This window comes from Columba livia, chromosome 3, assembly GCF_036013475.1.
Source record: "Columba livia isolate bColLiv1 breed racing homer chromosome 3, bColLiv1.pat.W.v2, whole genome shotgun sequence".
In the NCBI taxonomy this organism is placed as follows: domain Eukaryota; kingdom Metazoa; phylum Chordata; class Aves; order Columbiformes; family Columbidae; genus Columba; species Columba livia.
In genome coordinates, this window is record NC_088604.1 from 38,912,518 (window position 1) to 38,920,455 (window position 7,938).

General features: G+C 42.9%; 1 long non-coding RNA gene across 1 annotated transcript; it reads left to right on the top strand.

Moving 5' to 3' along the window:
* The first annotated feature begins 1,989 nt into the window (after positions 1 to 1,989).
* On the top strand, positions 1,990 to 5,637 carry LOC110358460 (uncharacterized). Its single transcript, XR_002412898.2, has 3 exons — positions 1,990 to 2,227; positions 5,086 to 5,296; positions 5,405 to 5,637. It is a non-coding gene; the product is annotated as an uncharacterized LOC110358460 (long non-coding RNA).
* The last annotated feature ends 2,301 nt before the right edge of the window (positions 5,638 to 7,938 follow it).

Sequence of the window (7,938 nt, forward strand, 5' to 3'; positions counted from 1 at the left end):
CACCAGCTTCATTGCCCTTCTCTGAACTGCCTCCAGCACCTCAATGTCTTTCTTGTAGTGAGGGGCCCAAAACTGAACACAGGATTCAAGGTGCAGCACCACCAGCGCCAAGTACGGTGGCACAATCACTCCCCTAGTCCTCCTGGCCACGCTATTCCTGACACAAGCCAGGATGCTGTTGGCCCTGTTGGCCACCTGGGCACACGGCTGGCTCATGTTCAGCCACTGTTGCCTAACACCCCAAGATCCTTTTCCTCCAGGCAGCTTTTCAGCCATTCTTCCCTGAGCCCGTAGCGCTGCCTGGGGTTGTTGTGACCCAAGTGCAGGACCTGGCGCTTGGCCTTGTTAAACCTCATATAATTGGCCTCAGCCCAACGATCCAGCTGGTCCAGATCCCTCTGTGTGGCCTTCCTACCCTCCAGCTGATCAATACTCCCATCTGACTTGGTGTCATCTGCAAACTTATTAAGGGTGCACTCAATCCTCTCATCCAGATCATTGATAAAGATATTAAAAAACTGGCCCAAATACTGAGGCCTGGGGAATACCAGTTGTGACTGGTCACCAACTGGATTTGGCTCCGTTCACCAGAACTCTTTGGGCCCAGCCCTCCAGCCAGTTCTTTACCCAGCAAAGAGCATGCCCATCCAAACCAGGAGCTGCCAGTTTCTCCAGGAGAATGCTGTGGGAGACAGTGTCAAAGGCTTTACTGAAGTCTAAGTACGCAACACCCACAGCCTTTCCTTCATCCATGAAGCAGGTCACCTTGTCATAGAATTCATATGGTTATGTTGCACAAATTAAAATTCACAAGCTGTCCACCCTTTTCTGTCATAGTGTGAAGAAGCAGCTGGTTTCCAGCAGCAATGGATGACATTCAGGCCCCATAGCAGAACTGCAGCTCCAGGCACAGCTGAGATGGGATGGGACATGATGCTATACTTGGCCACAGTTCTGCTGCGGTGGCTGCAATGTCCCCATCTCATATCTGCCTTGAACCACAGAGGTCACAGGTTGAGGTGCCTCAAGACCTCATAGCAAGAGTAGATTGGTTTGAAAACTGGGAACTTAGAAAAGGGGCTTCCAGAACCCTGCAAACCCACCAACACCCCGCCCAGAAGACTTTACAGCATCTTGTTTGTTGGTTTTCAGGATCATGAAAGACTGCAGTCAAGTCACATACCAAGGACTATTAGTTTAGGCAAGAGTTATCAGCAAGAGTTGGATTTGATGAGCAGATCCCATTGTCCATCCCACAGTACCAGAGGAATATTTGTTTACACCTACAACTTGTTTCTCTGCCATCTTGTTACAGCCACAGTACATTTGGGATAGCACTTGCAACAGTTTATGGCTATGGAAATACTTAAAAAAATAAAGTGGTCATATTCTCAGCAGTTTCAGTTTCCCTTTAGTTCACTACAAACTGTAAATAAGAAACATGCATGAACTTTTCTTGTTTTTAGCTCATGAATGGTCCTTAATTTTGTCTACACTAGATTTATATTCTTCCTAATCATCTTTATAAAACTATTTTCTTCATTTTTGATGCCTTATTTCTCTTATCCTCTTTCCTTGTTTGATTGAACAGCAATGGGAAACAATTGTAAACAAAACCAGTTGAGTAGGTATATTTTTTTCACCTCCTCATATTTTCAGAACTGCAAAACAAGGTGTTACCCTTCCCTTTCCTGTTCTGTTGCATAGTGACATTTTGGTAACAGCAATAAATAAATAAAGCAACTTTACTCCACCTTAACAAATAGCTGAATTTTCAAAAGGGCATAATGATCTTCCTTATTACAGGACAAACCTCTACAAATAATGTATAGAGTGAATAATATTTATAGCACAAGGGAAGAGATGGTGCCAGACCTTGCAGTTTGCTCTTACACCAAAAGCACCCCAGGCTGTATTTGATAGATGACAACTCTTGATCACATCTCAGCATCTCTGGTTACCATCAGCTGATCTTCTTGCTCAGGATGGTGAGCTGCAGGCACTCAGCATCATGTTTACAAACTATTTTTCTCATTCTTAGCAGATATGTCCTTTTTTTCCTTATTTGCTGGAACCATCTCGCTGTGCAGTGAGAGAAGGGCTCTGGAACCATCTGCGACTAAACCTTGCCCTTCCCCAAAGTAGGAGAGCAGGATTTTCCCTTCCTTCAGAGATCTGGACTTCCACGTTAAAAAAAAAAAAAATCTGGGATCTACTTTAACAGAAGGTAATTCAAAAAATTGTGTTATTATGTGAATAATATCATGAATTGAGAAATTATAGTTGTTATGAACTAGTTAAGAGTAATGTGGAGTTTGGTTTTCTCTTCTGGGTTCTGTCCTTTAACCCTGGCAGCACTTAAAATATCATTTTATACAGTTCAAGGAGGAAGCACCTGCAGCTAACATGAAACTTGGGCTTTTAGCTAAAAAAAGAAATGACAGTCACTGTAACTGCATGACAGTTAAACACTGTTGAAAATAAGCTGAATAGACTTAAATTTTAAGTAACAGAAATTCACTGATAGGATGCACACATTTTCCTCTTTTAAGTAAGCTACCTCATGGCCTGGCTGGGTGCTGGGGTAATTGCCATGTGAAATTGCACAGAGCTAGTAGTATGAGACTGCTTTCATTTTCAGGCATGATATTAGTTGAAGTTCAGAGCTGCAGGCGGCGAATGTTGCCAGACGAACCTGCCAATTCCCGTGAGGTAGTCAGTCAGCATATGGGTAAAAATCTGGGGCTTAATTCCCAGCCCCACACATCAGCAACTGCTTGGGCAGGCGAGGGGCAGGCACTGCGGAGCTCTTGCACAGTCAGTGCTGCCAGTCCGGAGTGACAAACCTACCTCCTCTTCCTGCCTCTGATCAAAAATCCCTTTTGGATTTGTGTTTTCATCTGCCTTTTGTTTAGGCTTTTGCATGGATAAGCCATTTTGTGCTAGGACTTGTGGCTTTTTAAAAAACAAGCACCAAATATAGTAGCAAAACTGCAGTCAAATCCCACATGCTGGCAGCACTTCATGTAGCTTCTGTATCCTGTCATATGACCCAGCTTGGTGAAAAAATAAACATGATCAGCTGAAGCATATAGAAACTGAAAGTTCCCTTGAACACTGCTGCAAGGAAGTTTTCGTTAATACCACACTAATCCTTGCAGAAAGATTTTGTGCAACTTCACCAAGCTGCTTGCAAGACAGCGAGAATAATCGGTTTTGACAATTCGAAATATTAAAAATTGTTTGGCTTTAGTAGATGTTTTACACTGAAGTAAGGCTTCAGTTCCACCCAAAAAAACAACACCACCACCACAAACAAAAACAAACAAACCAACCCAAAACAACAACAAAACACACACACACACACCCCCTAACAATTTTGAGGTTTGCTTTTGTATTTCTAGTCTCCAATAAGATGTTTCTGATCATGTTTCTAGTTATGTTCTGCACCTGTAGTGCACTGAGTTTGTTTTCTTTTGGACGAAAACAAAGATTCTGGCACAGCCACCTAGCTTCAGACCAAAGAACCATATAGGCCCTTCTGCTACAAAAAATATTACAAAATTATTGATAATCATTAAGGTCTGATAAAATGCATAATTCTTCAATTGCAGGCATTTCTACTGTGAATAAAAGGCTAAATCAGAGCAAACATATGGGCAGAATTCCACTAGACGATTGCAGACTATGGATATACATTTCTGGGCTGATTGGCAATTCACAGCTAATGGAGAGAACCAGGAGCTTTTACAGCAGAGTTCATCTTACCTGGCATACATGTTAGCTGTAGATCCAAGAAATCATGCTTTAAAAGTTCCTATTTTTCTCTATCAGCTGCAAAGGGAGATTAGGCTAAGTCATCTGTGTTATAGACAGTTATCATTAGGTATTTTTGTATGTATAGATAGGTCTCTATCTGATACAAATGAATAATGCATTTCCCCTCAGTTTAATAGAATTACAAGCATTTCGGTTGATAGAGCTGCTTATTTTTAACAGTTAAGACTCTTGTTGAACTGATGCTAAAGAGCCAAGAGGGGAGCTCAACAGGTGGGAGTAGGAATCGAAGAGTTCTGCACGTGGAGTTGGGGGGATGGACCCCAAGAAGCCCAGAGCAGGAACCCCCCAACAGGGAGTTACTCTCGAAAGCTCTCCCTTGTAGGCAGGACACCTGTGTGACACAGGAGTTCAGTTTTTGCACTTGGGTCTGAGGCATCAGTGTACATTCTTGCAGAATTAAGCTAGGTAATGTGACATTGAATTATTATTTATTTCCCTGTGCAGGTCATAATTGTGCGAGGTAAGGTACATTTCAACAGTGTATACTATATGGTAAGTGATTACTTAAAGTCAGTTCAGAGTGGAGTTTGTGTGCTTTGTAGGCTGTCTTATGAACTCAGCTACAAATCATTTCTTCTAGAGAAGGCCTGAGATCACAAAAGCTTTTGAAAATACAATAGTTCCTTGTACAAAGCATTCACATCCTGCTTTCACCAGTTCACAAAACGTGGAGTGGTTTGCTTCATTTATAATGCTGCCCTTTCAATACAGACAGTTGGCTGCAGAATTAAACTCTAATGGAATTAAAGAATCTAATAGTAATATGCCTGTATTATCAGTGGGAGCAGATATGACTCACTTGGAAGATAAAGCATTATTATGCTCATTGGTGACTAATACAGTCTCAGCATTTAAAATCCCTTATGTGAATTCAGACCTGGTAAATCTGGATTCAATAAGTGCACCTCCTCCTCACTGATAAAAACAAGCATGGCATTGTGTAACCAATGCCTTGTAGCAATTGCACAGATGCACAGTGCTTTTCAGAAAGTGATTACTGTCTTTTCTTCAAGCTTAGTTCTAAAGCAACTGTCTCACAAAATGGGAGGCTTTGCCAACTTCTTCTTAATTAACTTTATTTCACAAATGGAATAAAGAGAATGAGGAAAGAAGTTACCAGATTGCTGTAACTGCCCAAGCAAGTGGAGCATCAGTGCAGAGTTTGTGTAACATCTTGCAGTAGTCCACACTATGTGAGGTCAAAATAAAGATACGAATATTTCACCTTTTTTTTTTTCTCTGCAGAGTAGGAAGAGTCACACCAGTCTCTTGACTCACAGCCCTCTGGCATCATCATTGTAATAACTGAGATGGTTTCCTGGTTTAGAAGAAATGTGCAAAGGCAAAAATCCAAGCTGAAGCTGCTCTGCAAGTGACAGCTGCTTGTGACTCTGCACTTCTCCAATCTAGTTACTCTGTCCTTAACAACTACAGAGAATGGCAGAAATGTTATCTGGTGTGTATTCTTTCTTTACTATGCAAATTGCAGAGAGAGCTAGATAGTTGGAAAGTAGTTGTGAACTAGTCCGATTAAAAATTATTTTGCTCCTGTGCCACTATTTAGGGAGAAGATGCCAGGCGTAGCCTTGGACGCAGGCAGCCCGTTTTCCACAATCCTCCCTCTTCAGGGCTCCAGGCCCCAGATTTCCTTTTTGTTTTTTCTCTATGTGAGCTGCTCCCCATTCCCCTTCACTGTAACTTACTCCCATAGACTTCCTTCTGGGAAAGGAGCATCTGTCTTCACACTTACATGGCAGCCAGAGGGAAAGCTGTCAGGATTGCATCTGTTGAACTGCCATCAAGCAGTCTTTCCACCCCATCCATTCCAAAAATGTTACTCAAGACTCTGATGTGAACTTCTTGCATTTACCAGCTTGTGTACAGCTGCTTGCATATAGCTCCTACTGACTCAGCAATGGGAATAAAAGATTTATGAGCAAGCTCTTAATTCAAAGCTCCTCAAAAAGTGTTTTACAACAAGTGTAAGGGTGATTAAAGCTCACTGTGTCATTAACCAATATATACTGAGTTGTCAGATGTCTCCAACAGCCCCTGTAGGTATCTGGGACATTCTCAGATGGTTAATGGAAATCTAGGTCTTGATTCAATTGCACACACATAATCATTTGATGTCATATGAGGCATCTTAAGATATGCCAGACATCCATATGGAGCAGAAAAGCATGATATGGGATACTGGTGCCATTCTAAACAAAGCATGGCTGAAGGCCAGGTGGAGTGTCTAGATCACCTTCAATGATACGAGGGACCCATGTGGGCAACTGGTCTAAATCCCTGATGACAAAGGTCAAGAGAGCCCAGAGAGAGTCTCTGCTGGCCAAACATGTCTAGTCTCTAGCAAACTGCACCACTCTCTGGGCTCCAGCCCACCATATTGATCTGTTCTCCCCTGCCTGCTAACAAGCCATCTCCCTCTGCAGTTCCAGCTGCTTGGGCTCCACAGCCCAGGCCTGCTGGGGCCCGTGGCCATGGTGCAGCAGGCTCAGGGGATCACTGCACCATGAGAAAGGGCTGCACAGCAGAGCCAGGCAAGATAAAGCAGAAGGCAGAGCTGTTGAGATGAGCTCCAGGAGAAAAACACCGATGTGAAAAGGTATAAAATGCTGTAAGGAAAAGGCAGAGTCAGAAAATGGCAGTTTGGCGACACTGGCCAGTGAAGACTCATCTGGTGTTTTGAAGAGGGAGGTGAGCATGCTAATACTTCTTCTAGTAGCTTGCTAGTGATAGCTACCTGTATTAACCAACATATTACGACTTTATACTTTTAAATTGTATCTGCTTGCACAGTTCTTTTTCAGATAGTGGAAGGTGTCTAGCAAAGTGACTCATGGGGGCATGCAAACTGGCAGGGGACACAGGCTGCAGAAGAATTTTGTTATTCTGAAAGAGGAATAACAAAAGCTGAACAACAGTGCATTTGGTGTTGTCATAACTATTCATATTAGAGATTTATAGCTTGGATTTTATGGGGACTGTTAATGGGGACTGGCAATACAAAGAAGGGCGGATAGGAGGCAACAAACTTCTCCCATCCTGAGGAACTTTTAAGGATGCACGCAGTTCATGGTGTGGGAAGCTTTCATGTGAGAGGGTGCACTGAAAGAAAGCAGAAAAGACATTTATAATCTGTCAAGAGAACACTAAATTTAAAGCCAATACTCAAGTTTCTGCATAATGGGCTTTATGAAGAATTGCAGAACTTGGAGTGACAACTGCTGCTTTATAGCTAGAAAACATGGAATTGAAATATGAAATTAAATTGCTGAAGGAACAGGACTGGAGACAGTGCTGAGCAAGGGCAACAGGGCTTGAGGGAGCGAGCTGATTTGGGTGTCTCTGCTGCAGAGCTTGCATTCAGCACTTTGAGCGTGAGACCAGGCAGCATGATGAATGGCGTAAGTGGCAGGTGGAAATGTTCAAACAGCTGTGAAGGGAGCATTGAAAGAGAAGCAATTTGTGGATCAGACTATTGGGCTTGCCAGAAGATGATTCAGACTTCAGAAAGGGCAAGGCAGAAAAGCAGGGTATGTTTCCACCTCCCAGGGCACGGTTTAGACTCAAAGATGTTGGTCCCTGGGCCCGTTGGATTTGACTCAATCCTTTTGATTTGGCTTTACAGGATTTCCCAGAAGGCACACTCCTGTTCTCTCCATTTACTACTTTGAATAGATTATGTTTCCCATGGCTGTGGCTATAATCAAAGTAGTCCCCAAAAATGATGTGGGGGAGCATGAGCAACAAGGGATAATTCAAGTAACAGTAGATTTAACCTCAGAACAAGTACAAATTGTATCACAGGTGCCAGGACACTTGAATGATACCACTGCAAAGTGGATCATGGGGCTTCTAGAAACCCCATGAGTGCTGGTTAGAGATGTTAATGTTCTCACTGGGACAACCACCACCCATCCAATCAGGCAGTTTCATCAGCAGCATCGGAGGACCACAGCTGCAGAAGAGCACTGGAAGCACTGAGTGTGAAGGTCTTTGAAGGCATTTCTGCCTCCCAAACAGTTGCATCGTTATGTTATCTGTAATAACAGAAAGCTGAGGAAGGACTAGGGCAGTATTTCTCAA